Genomic DNA, 17943 nt, shown 5'->3' with positions numbered 1-17943 from the left:
ATAATTTCACTTATTTCTTGGCATTTCAATAACAACCAACATGCTACATGTACTACATGCATATTTTCTTGAATTCTCATCTTTCATAAATTACGACAATAAACCACATTCTACATAGGATCAATCCATTCTTTCCATGCAACACTACACATCACCACGACCAATCCATGCAACACAATACACTGCTACAACTAACATACACAACTCAACAATCAAATTACTAAATGATATTAATTCATCACTTCACTCCAACACAACACATATATTAACCAACATGCAACACACATATTTTCATATGTTTCATCCATTTCTTCAACCTATACATACACCAAACATTCATAACACTTAAAAGGAAATTGGTTCTTACCTTTTCCATTCAACTTCTCTCTTGGCTAAAGTTTGTATATGACATCAAAGAACCTTCTTCTTGATTCAACACTCACTCCATGTTGTAGAGGACCTTCCATTAGGTAGAATAACTAGAAGGAAATATTTTTCTCTTGATCCTCCCTCTTGGTCCATGTTCGGCCTCCATGGCCGAACACCCCTCTTACTCTCTTTTTTTTTTTTTTTTTGCTCTCTCTTTTTCTTCCACTCTCTTAATTTAAAAAGATGACCACCCTTTGTATATATATATAGCCTTGCAAGCATGTGAGGGGCATGCCCCCCTCACTTCATTCTTTTTTTCTAGACTTTTCTTTTCTTTTTCTTTTTCTCTCTAGAATTTTCCTCCATTTTTCTTGAAATTTCTTTAAATAAAAAGATGACTAATCCCTTTCTTTTTCTTCTTTTTTTTTTCGGCCACATGGCCATTTTCAAGACATTTCTTGAGCACTTGTGAAATGACCATCTTGCCCCTAGCCTTTCCACATTATTCCCATGATGCCACCTTGCGAATTTCCTTTTTTTTTTTCACCCTCAACCTTTCTCAATATTCCATATCAACAATATTCCTAAATAATATTAATAACCTATTTGCACATTAAAATAGTTTTGGAAAACGATCTTACCTTCCACATTCCACGACTTCTTCGAAATATCCGAGCACACGAAATACGGGCTATAACACCTCTATAAGGACCTCCAAAATTTAATTGGGAATTGAGAACCTCTATCGTATATTATAGATGTCAGAATGCCATGCAATCGAACAATCTCCTTAGTATACAACTTTGCATAATCCTCGGCTGTGTATATAGCCTTTACCAGTAAGAAATGAGTTGATTTTGTCAACTTATCCACGATCAACCACATAGAATCAAAATTATGATAAGAATGAGGAAAACCCGTAACGAAGTCCATATTAATCATATCCCATTTTCAGATCGGAATCTTTATATTCTGCACTAATCCACCGGGTTTCTGATGCTTTATTTTCACTTGTTAGCAATTAAGACATTGAGCTATGAACTCTGCAATATTTCTTGTCATATCATTCCACAATACAAATCTTTTATGTCATATTACATCCTTATTGCTCTAGGATGGATAGAATAACACGAATAATGAACCGTTGTCATAATCTTATCTCGTAACTCTGCTATATCTTGAACACAAAGTCGCCCTTAATATTTTAAGACCCTTTTTTCATCAAGCTCAAATGTCGTAGTCTGCTTCTATTGAATACCTTCTTTCATTCTCCCTAAAATGGGATCTTCGTGTTGATGTTCTTTCACTTCGGCTATAAGGGACGACTCTATTGTATTTTGCATCACAACGCCCCGTTATGCGAATCCACCAGTCGGACTCCAAGTTGGCTAAGTGGTGACGTTCTTTAGTCAACTCCTTCTTCTTAACCTGCACATCCACCCTGCTGCCCATAGACTTGCCCTTAGACATTAGCTTTACTGGGGTGATATAGAATGTCCATATCATAATCCTTCAAGATTCAAGCTATCTCCTCTGCCTCAGGTTTAACTCCTTCTGTTTAATATGCACCAAAGGCTCTTATGATCGGTGAAGAAATCTACCCGAACACCATACAAATAATGCTGCCAAATCTTTAATGCGTACACTACAACGGCTAACTCTAAATCATGCGTCGGATAGTTCTTTTCGTGCTTCGTTAGTTGCCTTGAAGCATAAGTAATTACTTTACCGTGCTGCATCAATACACACCATAAGTCTGTACCCGAAGCATCACAATATACCACATAACCTTTTGTACCTTCTGGAAGAGTAAGAACAGTTGTCGTCCTCAATCTATTCTTTAGCTCTTGGAAACTTCGTTTACACGCATTCGCGACCACTGAAACTTAGCCCCCTTTTGTGTTAACTTCGACTATGGTTCTAAGATAGTAGCAAACCTTTACTGGTAATAATCTGCTACGCCCAAAAAGCTACAAACCTCTGATGGACTTATGGGTCTCTGTCACGACCCAAGTCGAGAATCGCACGGGCACCCACACTAACCCTCTTGGTGGACGAATCCTTCCCAAACCCAAAACTCAATTTACGCCATGTGAAGAAAGACAATAAGCTGACGCTTTCAGACACCATTTAAAAAGAAGAAAATAATTGAAGGAGATACTTTCATTAAGTAAACCGTCTCCCAAAACTGGGTCTGGACTAGTACAAGAGCTTCTATGATGTACAATTTGCCATGAAATACCATTAAAATAAGTAGAACTTCTATTTTGGAATGAAAATCAACAGGAAGCTTTAGAGTGGACACCGTGAGATCTTTAAAAGCTTACTGAACCTGGGGCATCAATCTGCATTAACTCTACACCCCAAAAAGGGTGTAACACGAGTAGTATCAGTACAACACAAGTACTGGTAAGCGTCATAGGCCGACAACGATTAGCAAAATATATAACAAGTAGGCGTTAACAGATTAGCATGATAGGAAATCAAATGAGGATGTACCCATATCAATACAACAGTTCGCAACACATAGTATACGAGGGTCTTTCTAAGCTCAAATCATATCCTAAGTCAAGTTCTAATCCTTGATATATAAGTGTTCGCCTCACCAAGATTCCCACCTCACAACCAAGCAATCACTTAAACATTATACAACTAAGGAGCGAAAAAGATAAGGGAAAACCATAATGATGTAAAATGCAATGCAATGCAATGTCCATGTCACAACCTGTACACACATGCTACAGATGAAAACCTCCACTTCTCAATAGTCATGATCCATGGGGGACTTGTGGAGTCCATGTACTGCTCGCTCCGAAATGTCACATAGGATCACGAACACACATACCGTCTGCTCAAGAAACAACCTCGGATCACAGATTCACATATTATTTCCATTAGAATATCATAATACTTTATCATTGTTGCCATAGATCTTTCATCAATACCATATCACCTTATCATTATTTCCATTAGAACCGCATCATGTAACTATGTGGAATGCGGAATGAAATGCATGCATGAATGTCAAGCTCAACAAAGATAATCATAAAGGTGTAATAACTTTAACCAATTATCCATAACCACAAGATTCAACAACCAATTTGACCACGAATATAAGTACGATGCAACTCACTACTCAATTCATAAGCCTAGATGGACCTTCTAACTCTTACGCCTGTCAATCATTACATTAGTCTCCCTCATAAATCATAGTTTTGTACATAAACGATCATAATATGGGTAACCTACCAGGAATGATAAGGGATAAAAGAAGTGACATACTACGCTAAAAATATTCCCAATAAGCAACATCAAGCTCAACAAAACCTCTGATCATGATTAATAAGTAACATCACAACGTCAGAATATGGGGCGACAAGCCCAACATCACAAACACAACAACAAGCTCAGTATCACAATATGGTGGCAAGCCACACACAGAAGATAATTACAAACCTAATAGTATCCATCCCAACACCTTGTCCGAAGAACTATGCATGCTTTCTCCATCAACATCCACTAACTACAGATGAATTCCTAATCGAAGTCTAGATCAAGTAAGTCTCAATCTACCTCAAAGCCGAACAGGTGCCATGAACATCCCTCTTGAACTTCATCTTTCTTCTTCGGTAAGCGTTGAGATAAACAGGGTCTAAAAGAACAAATATTACATGTAAGTAACGCGTCGAGGATATTCCAATACTACGACTCTAGAGCATTCTAAGAGATCTGTAGAGAACGACCCCTAGCTGGGCAAAAATTAAAAATTTCCTTTAAGCTAGTTCCCTATGATGAATAGCCTAAATTTCATATTTATGTAACCACAAGAGAGCTTCCATTTCCTTTCGTTACCAATACCCCCAATTTCTAAGAAAATCATACACTAACCCATTTGAGAAATCCAATTAAGAAAATTAGGGATTAAAGTGAGAAACTAGTTTCCCAAGATAAGAAATAAATTATCAACCCTAAACAACCATGATATTAGTTAAAGACACCATTTACCCACCTAGGGTTTACAAGACATTAATCACCCCTCCCAACAAGATTTCTATCATGAGACCTTAAAATCCTAAAAAAGGAAAGACATTAAGGATTAGAGAGCTTACTTCCACGAACATCCTTGAGAACCTCATAAAAAATGGCCTTCTATCCATTTCCTAGGTCTAGGAATAAGTTAGGAGTAAATGAGGCTCGAATTTGAAAACAAGATATAAAAAAGGTTTGCTGATTTCAGCAATCCTGTGGAGGCGGAAGGAGGCTCACAAAGGCAACGTCGCTTCTGCGGAGAAACAGTCCGCTGATGCTCAATTAACTTGATATTTTTCGCTAGGGCGGAGGAAGCATAGCAGATGAGGGCACGCAGGCGCGGGCTGTCGATCGTAGGTGCAAAGAAACTGCTCCGAAAATCCTAAGTTGATTTAAATTTTATTCCCAACTCAGCTATTGGTTAACCTTACCCGTGAATCCCACGTATAACAACTATCGGTGCGAACCTGAACAAGGGGTATTTTGGGAACGAATAAGGAAGGTCTATAACGTCCAAACGGGTCATTACATCAGATACCTATTAAACAATCATTCATCCTCGAATATGATTAATGGAAGGGAGATACGTAGAATCAAAAAAGAATCTGAGACATAGCCTCTCATGGAATTCTCTTCAAGCATGTCGAGTGATTATCCAGGAATGACATTATATCTCATGCCCAAAACCCAATGGTTCCAGGCACTGTTTATGAAGTAGCTCTCATAGTGAGAAATCCCAAATATCCACTGTGAACATATAAGCTTACATCATAACTCTTCGAAAGAAAGTGATCGAAAATTTTCGGCTCGAAAGATCGTGGTAATACTTTATGTCATCGGTCGTACTGTCATGAATTTCAAACATCATTCATATGCCGTAGGTAGTGGGATGCATAGATGGCAAATTCTTCCTGTTCATAAACCTATGGTATATCCGTAAGACGCTTGCCTTTTCGATCATCTAGTCGGTACTAGAGAATCTGCAACATCGCCCATCCATGCGGTCAAAAAAATAAGACTTGAGTGGTAGAACACTCAATAGGACTTGGTGGTCTGATATGCCTCGTAAGAAATATACATAAGTCGAGAGGTGGATTTTAATCAAACTAAGGCGGAATAAATACTCCTCAAAGGATTAGATTTAGATAGATTCCACTTATGCGAAAAGATTAAGCGCAATTGCGCACTCACCGGTACGAATGAATGTCTGTACAGGCAGTAGTCACTAAAGAGATAATACCCATAGGGGCGAAGGAATTTTGATGAGGTGTATCCATGAATGCGATCAAATCATGTGCAGAAGTGGCTTGTCGAGGGAAGGCGAGGCTCACGGAGGCGGGATGTTATTCTGCATAAGCAGATTCGCTGAAGCGTACACCATCAGCTAAAGCGAAAGTTGGCAATTCAAAAAGTTTCAGAGAAATAACTTTACCACTTCCCACACTCCCACAACACTCTACCACCCTAAAATCTCTCCCCACTCCCTAAACGTTTCATCCTTGAACACCCTCCCAATCCACATAAAACTCTACCTCACTCCTTCTTCTACCCTACACCCATCACAACACAAAGAATAGCACAAAAATAGGCAGAATTTTCTTCAAGGCACAGAGGATTTTCCATAATATTCACTCTCTCAAAACTTTGTTATTAAGTTAGTCTCACTCTCCTTAAGCTCTAGAATGATTTTGGTTTACAAATCTGAGTTTATACATGCCTAAATATTGAGAATTTTGGACAGAAATAGAAATTTTATGATGTGGGTTTTGTGGGTGGGTGGTTGAAAAATTTGTAGACTTGATCCTTATTTAGCGTTGTAATGTGTTCATCACTGTGTAATGCACTAGAATTCCTCGAGATTGGGTTGAAAACTTGAATAATTATAGGGTGGGTGTTCATGGTAGTTGGGGGTAAAATCTCTAGAATTTTGGGGTCTTTGTTGCTTGAAATCATTTTTTATTTGAAATCTAATAGCCATGCATGCCTGAATGATAGATGATCTAGGAGTAGAAACACTAATTTTGGGTCCAAATCATGGGAAAAGTTTGGGAAATTTTTACGGTCTCGAAGGTTGAAGACTGGTCCTCCTCTGCAGAACAAGTTCCGCAAATGTGACTCTGCCTCAGCGCTCTACCCTGCGATGACTCTAAATTCTACTGACTAGCCAGTGCATCTATGCGGTTCTGATGACCTCGAGTTAGATGCTCCAATTCTACCTCTACCCCTACCTGCTCACATTTGAAAACCTTGCCTAGGAGGGCGTACTGATGACGAAAAATAGCTACGGACCCAGTCGGGCAGCCATGCCACCTCTACTCCTTATCGAGCACTCTCGCATAATATGACCAGGATAACCACAAGTACAACATACATCTGAACCGTTACGACACGTCCTGACATACGTCTTGCCACACTGGTCAAATCTTGGTAAAGGCAGCCTCATTTGACTAAACTCCCCTCTATACTGAGAACTCAGAGCTTGAGAACTCTGACCTGGTCTGGAATAAGTATATCGATCCAATCTCGATCTCAAAAACTGCGAGGGTGCACTAGCCGTTAGATATACTGGGCACCTAAGAAATTGTGGTTGTGGCCTCCCCGAGACTCAGCAAAGGAACATGTAGATCTATCCCTCTTACTATGACCCCAATCACAATTTCAATAGGCCAGCTGTTGTTGCTTGCGCTCCTCTAAATCCTAAGCATATGATTTAATATGGGAAATATCTATATCCTCATGTAATGAGGACGTCATGTACTTATTAATTAAGTGCGGTTATAACCCAATCACAAACCGATTTACCCGGTCACTCATCTCAGCCACAATCAAGGGAGCATACCTAGCTAGAGAATCAAATCGAAGACTACACTCTTGTTTGCTCATGCTTTCTTGCCACAGAGCTAAAACCTGTCAACTCAGGCCCGTCGTGTCTCCACTAGTAAATAGTGGAGCAATGCCTACGAAATCCTTCCATCTCAACCGGAGGTTCGGCTCGGCCCTCTGGATAGCTCCCAAGTCTCATACCACTAAACAACAATATCCCGCAATCTATGAGAGGCCAACTCTACTGTCTCGGTGTCAGAAGCATGCATCACCCTTAACGTCCTCTGCATCCAATTTATAAAATTTTGTGGGTCCTTGTCCGACTCAAATGCTGTAAATACTACAGGATTTAGGATAATAAAATCTCAAACCCTACACTAACTTCCCTCTGAGCAAATATAACACCCGCACACTGACGCTGGGTCTGAGCGGCCACTAATCGAGTCAACAATCGCACTGCATCTCCCATATCGTGATCGGGTGCATCAGGTAGAGGAACTGGGGGTACTGAAATCTCTAGGAGCTCTTTTGGAGTAGGCGGAGTCTGGAAAGTCCAAGATGGGGCCTCCCTCTGCGACTCACTCTAGCCCACATTAGCGAGTGACACCTGAATGGTACCCTCTCCCGCAGCCATATCTGAGCTATTACTCGCTAATTTCTTTCTCATAGTCGTAGGCATCATTGTAATTAGAAACACAATATTAGAAAGTGAATTCTTACTATTCAACTTTATTGCACAATCTAGAACATAAGAAAAGATAGCCATCCTAATGTCCCGTAGCCTCTTATTTATATTTGTGGTGCACAACACACCCATAAACAAGACTCTACTAGACAGGACTCATACTAGACACGACTTGTAAACTTTCTACGATAGACCTGCTCTGATACCAAGGTTGTCACACCCCAATTAGAGGGGCACGACTAGCACCCGAGCCTTACTTGTCAAGCACTAACATAACGTATACCAATGACCATACTAACATACATAAGGGGTCCAGAATGGCCATCATACGACAATATAATAAATCATGAAAGATAACTAGACAATATCAAACCCAAAATGATATACATATATAGTTGGACATGAAAGTACGGGCCGACAAGGCCGTCATGCTCATCTGTACATCAAAATATAGGTTGACAAGGCCGTACAAAACATCTATACACCGGACATCTATCTACAAGACTCTAAGAGAGTACATAAATGTTATAAGGTCGAGATAGGGCCCTGCCATACCAGTAATGTGTATAAAATCATACCAAAACAAAACAGCAACTCCAAAACAAGGGAGTGCTCTAATACTAACACTGAGCAGGGTAGCCAATTGATGAGGATGGTCAACCTGTCTATCGAGACTTGCAGGCATAAAATGCAGTGCTCCCAGGCAAAGGGACATCAGAACGAATAAAATACCGAGCATGTAAGGCATGTAAAAACATAAGTAAGGCATCAAGATAACATAAGGCTAATGAAATCAACCTAAACATCAGAAATGCCACTAAGGACCATGACATGCACAAGTATGGTATATATGTGTATATATTGCCATCGTACATATATATGCGAATATAACACTATCAAGTCTCTGTGGGCATTATCATCATAATAACAACTGATTAGTGGCGCGCATATAACGCCGCCATACATACACACACACGTATATATAACACCATCAAGCCTGCGCGTGGGCATCATCGTCATAATATTATGCATATGTATGCATACAAGTGATACAAAAACATTTTAAGCCTATCAAAGTAATGTAAGGTCGGTGCACCTCTGATAAACCAAGATCAATGAAATACGAATTAGAATCACACCATGAAAGCAATGACATATGCTTCTATAACTATTGAGAGAGGAGCCATTTTGAGTATCGTTCGTTTACATTTACGTTTCGTTCGTTTGGAATCATGCCAAAAAAGGGTAGAAAGTACCTTAACATACCTTATCCAATCCGTTTCCCACAACACAACCTAAGCAACCCGTATTGTACTTCAATTTACACCAATACATAACATCATTAACAGAACTACTGTTTAACATGACGAGCGACAAGCTAGATTTGGAACCCTTTTTCCAACCCCTTCACCCTTACTAAGCCTTTACTTCAGCATAACAACTCAACCAGCATAACAACTAGCATAATAAAATGGTTTCCAACCATATACCCATCATAAATTAACAAGAACCAGTCCATGCAACTCAACAACCATAATATAGACAACATTCAAATGTTCTATGACTATTTCTTCTCCAAATCATTTAGATATACTTAGATAATCTTAAGCACAAGTAAAGAAGGATTAGACTTACCTAATATAGCAAGAACAACCTTATTCACAAGCCTTCTTTCACCTGGAATAACCCTCAACACCACAACAACATCATACAAGCACTTTCTTGTGATTTACAACACTTTAAGGTTGGATTTGAGTTGATTTACTTGGTATGAGCTCTTGGACCTTGGAGAAGCCTTAGGGAACCTTTAAGAGTGTAATGAATTGAGTTTTGGGTGAAAAATGACATTCCCAACAAATTTAAAACATTTAAAGTCAGCCACTGCCAAACTTTTACGGTGGGAAATATGGACTGTATTTCTAATTTGCGATAATTCTGTCCAAAAATTTGAAGTTTCTGTTTCACTTTTACGGTGGGGCCTTCACATTTACGGTTCGTATTTCTATTTCACTGACCGTAAAATATCCCAACAATTTTTGACTTTTAACGAAACGTATTCTCTTTGATTCCTTTGACCTCGAAATCTTATGATACATACTTAACACTTGTTTAAAACATTCCTTAACCTTATAGGGGTTCCACGACCTCTCCATCTTACATTAGTTTATTCACGATGCAAGCGACACGAAAGACACAAGGTGTAACATCTTAGCTCCATTGTACATATCCTTGATGGCCCTATTGTACGCTATCGGTACACCTTTAGCCTCTAAGCTTCTCCATAGCACCTCTAACGACTTTGTCATATGCCTTTTATAGGTCGATGAATACAATGTGAAGGTCTTTCTTCCGCTCCATGTAATGCTTCACCATCCTCATAACAATATGAATGGCTTTTATACTAGAGTGTCCCAACATAAACTCATTCTAGAAAATAAACACACCCTCCTCACCCGCAACTATACCACCCTCTACTCAGACTGTCTGTCAGAAAAAATGGATCAACCAGACCAAATGAAATGAACTGGATAAAAAAAACTGAAATAATGTCTTCTTCTAAAGAAGAAATAAAAGTAATTCTCCTAATTATTTGCTTAAATTTTTTAAAGAAAAAAGAGATGACTAACAAGAAATTAAAAGGACAAAGGAAATTAAAAACATAATACATTTTGGAAATTGTCTTTCCATAAACAAGTTGCCAAAAGTGAAAAGAGAATCTAGATAATATATAGAGTATGTTAATTAATATCACTATAAAAAGTTACATTAACATACCTATGTTGTCATACTGTGATATTAATACTTATCATTATAAAAAGTTACATTAACATATGCATGTTGGCATATTGTAATACTATTACTTAGTTACTTACCTATTTATGTACACAAATATAGGCAATATTTTTATTTATGTTCTAAAAACATATAAATCTAAACTTCTATAAAGCAGTTTATCATTTTTAGGTAGCTTTTGATCCAATCTATAGGTTGTTTCTCCTTTTTAGGTAACTTCTTAAATAATGAACATGCTAGCATTCTTTTTACAGACTATAAATACAGGCAAAACTTAAAGATCTATCATATTCTATATAAAAAATATATACTCATACTCACATAGTTTAATTCTTGAAATGGCAAAGACTACACTGACTTTGATTTTTCTATTTTGCTTAGTTCTTTGCAATTTCAGCCAGATAGGAAAATCTTTGAGAGCGGAAAACCCAAACCATTCCAGTAATGAGATAAGCACGGATGAGGTTCAATGCCACAATGATGATGATTGTGTGGCCTGGTGTAGAGATCATTTAGGCGGCTACCTAGGTTGTGGATGTACTATCGGCCTACAATGTCGTTGTTGTATTCCCCCACCACCTCCTAAAACTTATGTATGATGCTCTTTGGATGATTTTTATTTGAGTAAAATGAAAATTTATATATTTTAAATAATAAGTTTTGGTCATTTTTAGAATTTCTCTTTATTTTCCTGTAGCCTAAGCCAACAGATTCTCTAGTGATTATTTTGTGTTTCAATTCACGTTTTTCTTTTTTCTCTTTTCATTGTTTTCTATTTTTGGAAAATTTAATCAATCAAAGTTAAGGTTAAACCAATTATCCCCTCGAGGATACTAATTTTTCTTGGTTAGATTCTCCAAAAGAACAATAAACATACTAAATTTTTATCAACAATTTATACTCAAATTCAATATTTATAAGGTAAAATACAAGCACTTAAGAAAAATATTAGGTCAGTAATAGTATAAAAGGTTGAAAACCTATGAAAAGGAAGGAGTTATTATTACCAAACTTTTCTTTTTTTATTTTAACTTTTTGTTATCTTAAAAAAGAATAGCAAGTGAATGAATTTTTGGAATTTTTATTCAATGATGTGCTACTACTAATAAACTAATGTTAATTTAACGAATATATTAAAACAACTAACAAAAAATATATGTTTATGTCTTGTTGTTGTACTTTGGATTTCTTACTATACCAGGTGTTACAATTGATTTTTAAACTCGGTTAAAAACATATTTATAACTTAGCTTTTGAAAATAACAGAGTCAGCAACTAATTTATTTCGCGAATTAGGAGCCCATTTAAAAAAGAAGGTATTTAACCTTAAAGCGTTTGAAAACCAGAGAAAAAGGTGAGGATCAAATAGTTTCCCGAGGAAGGTGTTAGGCATCTCGAAAAATCTACAGTCATGGTTACAGGTGGAGTTTAAAATGTTCTGAGGCTAAAATGTACAACTTGTTTGTAAAACAGGATTTTTGAAAGTGGTCATGTATATCGTAGTATATTTAACAGTTAATTACTTCATTAATTCAATTAATGAATTAATTTTATAACTTGGATACTTTTTCAAAATGGTTATTTCTTTAAAATGTGTATATGCCTTAGACTTTGAATTAAATCTATAATTTAACTTAACTTGGTCATTTATAATTAAAAGATGAAAATCTTCAAGTTATTTAAAAAGATTTGGGTTCTTGTCTTAAACCAATTTTGAAAATCTATTTTGGGTTAAAAATGACTTTGGGCCTTGATTTAAACCTGTAAAATAGACCAACGTTTTTATAACTTCTGAGTATCAGTCAATTTGATTTTGATTTGTGTAACGACCCGTTTGGTCGTTATAGTGCTATTGACGCTTTTACCCCTGTTGACCCTTTCGCGAGGTCATCGGGCGAGTTCTAGTGTGACTTAGCATTATTTAGCATTAATTTAGCATTATTGCATTCGTTCACTCATACATGAAAGAAAATATTTTAAAGCCCGATGGCAAAAGGTTCCGGGTGGATTCTTTGTGAAAACGAGATGGTTCCTGGTGATATGGTGTATATGAAATGATATGATATCGTCTCATAATCCTTTGGGAAAGTGTTCTGGATGTAGTGAGAGGTACATGGACGCTATGGGTCCCCCGCGGGTCATGACTGCTAAGACGTCGAGGATTCTATCCGGAGCATGTGTGTACAAGTTGTGTTATTGTCCATTGCATTGCATTGACACTCATCTCCTTGCATTACATATATTCATCATCTCATTTTACATCTATTGATTGGATTGTGTTTGTACTCGTGTTGTGGCTATTTTGAGGAAAAGTGAGAGACTTGACAGACTTGTGTTGAGGTACTTCACCTTAGCCGATGATTCGGTCGTGTGACCTTTCGCTACTTGAGTGGCCATTTTACCTATCTGTTTATCTTGATTGATTTTGTGCTTATATGCATAAACTAATCTTAGCCGACCTATGATGCTTACCAGTACCTGTGTTGTATTGATACTACTCTTGTTGTACTCTTCCTTTGAGTGCAGAGTTTGTTACTGGTTCTAGTTCTTGTCCTTGAGGGTGACCCGAGATTACTTGACAGAGATTTTAGGGTGAGATTTTGGCTAGATCCGCAACCCAGAGACTCTTCCTTCGTATATATAACTGTCTATTCTGTATTCTTGAGACAGTATTTATATTCTTGAGATTTGTACTTCCTATTAGACTTTGTATCTATATAATAATGGCTCTTGTACTAGTCCAGACCAGATTTTCTGTTAGCTAGATCATTGTTTACTTCTGCATAATTCTTGTAAATGACTTAAACAATTTTGGGAATGGTTCACCTACCTGGGGACAGTGTAGGTGCCATCACAATTCACAAATTTGGGTCGTGACAGTTCTTCTCCTCTCTTCATCCTTCTACACAAAGGTAAGCCTATTCCAAGTAATTCTAAGGGTTTCTAACATTCACACATGGGTTCTAAGTAAAATCCTTTATTTCTAACCTAGGGTTTTCAAGAAAACCATCTCAAAGTTCAAAGTTTAGGCTTTCATGATATCCTTGATCGCCTTAGTGTATGTTATCGGTACACCTTTAGCCTCTAAGCTTCTTTATAGCACCTCTCTTGGGACTTTGTCATATGCCTTTTCTAGGTCGATGAATACCATGTGAAGTTCTTTCTTCCTCTCCCTGTACTGTTCCACCATCCTCCTAACAAGATGAATGACTTTTGTAGTTGAGCGCCCCAATACGAATCTGAACTCATTTTAGAAAATAGACACACCTTTCTTACCCGCAACTCTATCAGACTGTCCATCAGAAAAAATGGATCAACCAGACCGAATGAAATGGACTGGAAAAAAAAATGAAGTAATGTCTTTTTTTAAGAGAGAAATAACATGAACCTGAACTCGTTTTAGAAAATTATAACGACCCACTTAGTCGTTATAGTCTTTTCGGATCTCTTTCACCTTTTCCCTAGTTTGTTAGCTCACTTTTAACCTGAGAGGACCGTTGACGCGCCTCCTGAGGTGTTCAGATTTGACTTAGGTGAGTTTTTGGGAAATTTGGCTTTAAGTGAAAAAAAGTTGACTCAAGATTAACTTTTGAGTAAACAGACCTTTTTCGGGAATTCGTCGATTCTGAGAGGTCCGGATGGTCATTTAGAACTTGTGCACATAGCTGGTACGGTTCCCAATGCACTCGGGTGCATTTCGGGACTTGAATTAGGAAGTTAAAATTGAGGTATCAGGTGTTGACTTGGCCGACAAGACTTCTATTGGAAATATTGAGGCCACGAGTACGTTCGTAGCATGTTTTTATGTGTGTCTGTGTATGTGGTTTATGAGCATATGGCCTCGGGTATTAGTCGGGATTTCGAGATTGAAATTGTGTTTATTCCAGGGAATCTAGTTCTGGGGCCCGCTATAGTGGTTGCCTAGCTGCTGAAGCGGCTAAGATCATTTGTGAGTGGATTGTCGTGGCGGCCTGAGTGGCCGTCGATGCCGCAGAAGTGGTATTGGCTGAGTCAGAGGCTTTTCAATGTGTTAAAACCCTTAGACATTAAGTCATTTTCTACACTCGTTCTTGAGGTTAAGGTGATTTTGGAGGGTTTTTCACTGAATTCTTCTCTAAGGTATCAATCTTGCCTTTAAATAATTCATTAGCTTTTCCTAATCCATAATCCATGCCTAGATTTCTCTTAAATGGTAAAAGTAAGAGGGGGTTTTGTAGGTTTTGTTTTCTAATGATGTTATTATGATAAAACCTTATTTATTTGGTGGATTTAGCATGGGTTAGCCTGACATTGATGGATATTAGCTATTGTAACTTGAGTTTTCCACTTCCAAGGTTTAATTTGTGAATTTAAGGTTATACCCAAATTTGGGATTTTTGCCTAGAATCCAAATTTGAGTAAATTGTTGGTTCTTCTAGCTTGATATTGATGAGAATTGATCACCTAGAGCTTTAATTTCATGTTGGAACCTTTGGATTCCTAATTTCACCCTTTTAGTTCATAAAACCCATTCCATAGGTTAGGGATTTGGGTGTTGAATAGAAGTAGGGTTCATTTGATGTTCTTCTTAATTCTAATTTCTTGATTCGAATATGTTTAGACTTTCTTGATCTCGAGACTCAAAGGAAAGAAAAGGCTAAGGCGTAATTGTTGGTGATATTACTGTTCGGCCTTCCAGGTAGGTTACGGTTTATCCCTGTGGTGAGACTTCGACTAGCGAAGCGTATATTTAGATGATATTGTCAGAGATTTCATGTAAACCTTCCGGTATAAAGTTGGGTTAGATGTTGCCCTCGGTTTTGGTATTGCTTGTGACTTGTTTGATCGAGCTAGTGGCCTGTAGACTCCATAGGACCCTATTTGGTACGTTGTGTATAAATTGGTGGATTGTTTTTGGATTGGGAGTAAATCGGAAGGATGAAATTACTTGATATTGATACTGGTACTTAGTGTATGCCTCGTAATTGGTATAGCCATTTTTGGATAGTTGGCTCTTATTATTATTAAAATTGGAGATTCATTATGATTACTATGTGGATCACTTGTTAACGATATGTGTGCGCTGTGTGTGGCACAATTGAACTTGATATTATTCATTGCTGTACTTGCATCGTTCCATATTCATTTCATAATTGATGCATTGTGTGTGGCACAACTTGAACTTCATATTGTTCATTATTTGTTCTTGCATCATTCCATATTCATTTCATATCATTTTATTATGCTGTGTGACTAGCACTATTGATGGAAATGAGAAGGAAAATTGATGATTATGGAACATGGTAAGTTACCTCTAAGCTGTGTGCGGAGGGGCTGATATGGAACACCGATAATGAGAAACTTATAAATAATTGGGTCCTCTGAGCTGTGTGAGGTGTGACGGTGCTTGGACTTTGCGGGACCCCATGGGTTGTGCTGCCGAGGCATGGAGTTATTCCGTTGTCGGTGTATAAGAGTACAGGCATTGTATTGCATTCATATCTCATATTGCATTGTCTGATTATGCTTCATGGTTGCTTATGATTTGGATACTAAGTTAGTCATATTCTTGGACTGTATTTGATATGGGCTACGTGTTGAATTGTCTTGATGGGACTTGGTTTTTAGTATACTTGGATATTTGTTTCACTTGGGGCTAGTTATTACATCAAGGATTGATTATGTGAGCCGATTTATTGGAAGCATGACTTGTACTATGTGGTTTGCTTGTTTTCTCTTACCTTATTGTCTTTATATATGTCAACTAGTCTTAGTCCGGCCCTATGATACCTATCGATCGTTGTTTGTACTTGACACGCACTTGCTGCATTCTTTTATGAATGCAGAATTCCAGGTGAGATTGACCTCTGTTTCTCGTGGCTGACAGTCGTTCTGAGAGTTGCCGTTTAGAGTCTACTAGGTGAGCACGAGGACGTCCGCCACCTTAGAGATTCTTCCTTTGTCTATGTCTTATTTCATATCCCGAGACATATTCATACTTTTGATGTATTTTGTTGCTTTCTGACTTGTAGTATCTAGTTAGTTGCTCTTGTATGGTTAGATCAGACTCTGGGTGGATTTGATGTAATTCCTTACTTCCACACATTTCTATATGATTATCGTCAGACTTTCGTAATTTTTATCTCTTCCTCTTGTTTATTGTTTATTTATGACTTTGAGATTGTTGAGTTAAGGGTTCGCCTACCGAGGTGGGAAAGGCAGGTGCCCGCATGACTTAGTGAAATTGGGTCGTGACAAAAATAAACACACTCTCCTCACCCGCTACCACTCTCTACTCAGACTGTCCGTCAGAAAAAAGAAAAAAAAAGGATCAACCTGACCAAATGAAATGGACAGTAAAAAAAACTGAAATAATGTCTTCTTCTAACGAAGAAATAAAAGTAATTCTCCTAATTATTTGCTTAAATTTTTTTAAGAAAAAAGAGATCACTAACAAGAAATTAAAAGGACAAAGGAAATTAAAAACATAATACATTTTGAAAATCGTCTTTCCATAAACAAGTTACCAAAAGTGAAAAAAGAATCTAGATTATATATAGAGTATGTTAATTAATATCACTATAAAAAGTTACATTAACATACCTATGTTGTCATACTGTGATATTAATACTTATCATTATAAAAAGTTACATTAACATACACATGTTGGCATATTGTAATACTAATACTTAGTTACTTACCTATTTATGTGCACAAATATAGGCAATATTTTTATTTATATTCTAAAAACATATAAATCTAAATTTCTATAAACCAGTTTATCATTTTTAGGTAGCTTTTGATCCAATCTATAGGTTGTTTCTCCTTTTTAGGTAACTTCTTAAATAATGAACATGCTAGCATTCTTTTTACAGACTATAAATACAGGCAAAACTTAAAGATCTATCATATTCTATATACAAAATATATACTCATACTCACATAGTTTAATTCTTGAAATGGCAAAGACTACACCGACTTTGATTTTTCTATTTTGCTTAGTTCTTTGCAATTTCGACGAGATAGGAAAATCTTTGAGAGCGGAAAACCCAAACCATTCCAAAGAATGAGATAAGCACGGATGAGGTTCAATGCCACAATGATGATGATTGTGTGGCCTGGTGTAGAGATCATTTAGGTGGCTACCTAGGTTGTGGATGTACTATCGGCCTACAATGTCGTTGTTGTATTCCCCCGCCACCTCCTAAAACTTATGTATGATGCTCTTTGGATGATTTTTATTTGAGTAAAATGAAAATTTATAT

The 17943-nt window shown here is 37.3% G+C and overlaps 1 long non-coding RNA gene across 1 annotated transcript; it reads left to right on the top strand.

Moving 5' to 3' along the window:
- The first annotated feature begins 14705 nt into the window (after window positions 1–14705).
- On the top strand, window positions 14706–16812 carry LOC132035584 (uncharacterized). The gene is made up of 2 exons (XR_009409326.1): window positions 14706–14818; window positions 16525–16812. It is a non-coding gene; the product is annotated as an uncharacterized LOC132035584 (long non-coding RNA).
- The last annotated feature ends 1131 nt before the right edge of the window (window positions 16813–17943 follow it).

The sequence above is a fragment of the Lycium ferocissimum genome, chromosome 10 (genome assembly GCF_029784015.1).
Source record: "Lycium ferocissimum isolate CSIRO_LF1 chromosome 10, AGI_CSIRO_Lferr_CH_V1, whole genome shotgun sequence".
In the NCBI taxonomy this organism is placed as follows: Eukaryota; Viridiplantae; Streptophyta; class Magnoliopsida; order Solanales; family Solanaceae; genus Lycium; species Lycium ferocissimum.
This window is presented reverse-complemented; position numbering and strand designations above follow the sequence as displayed.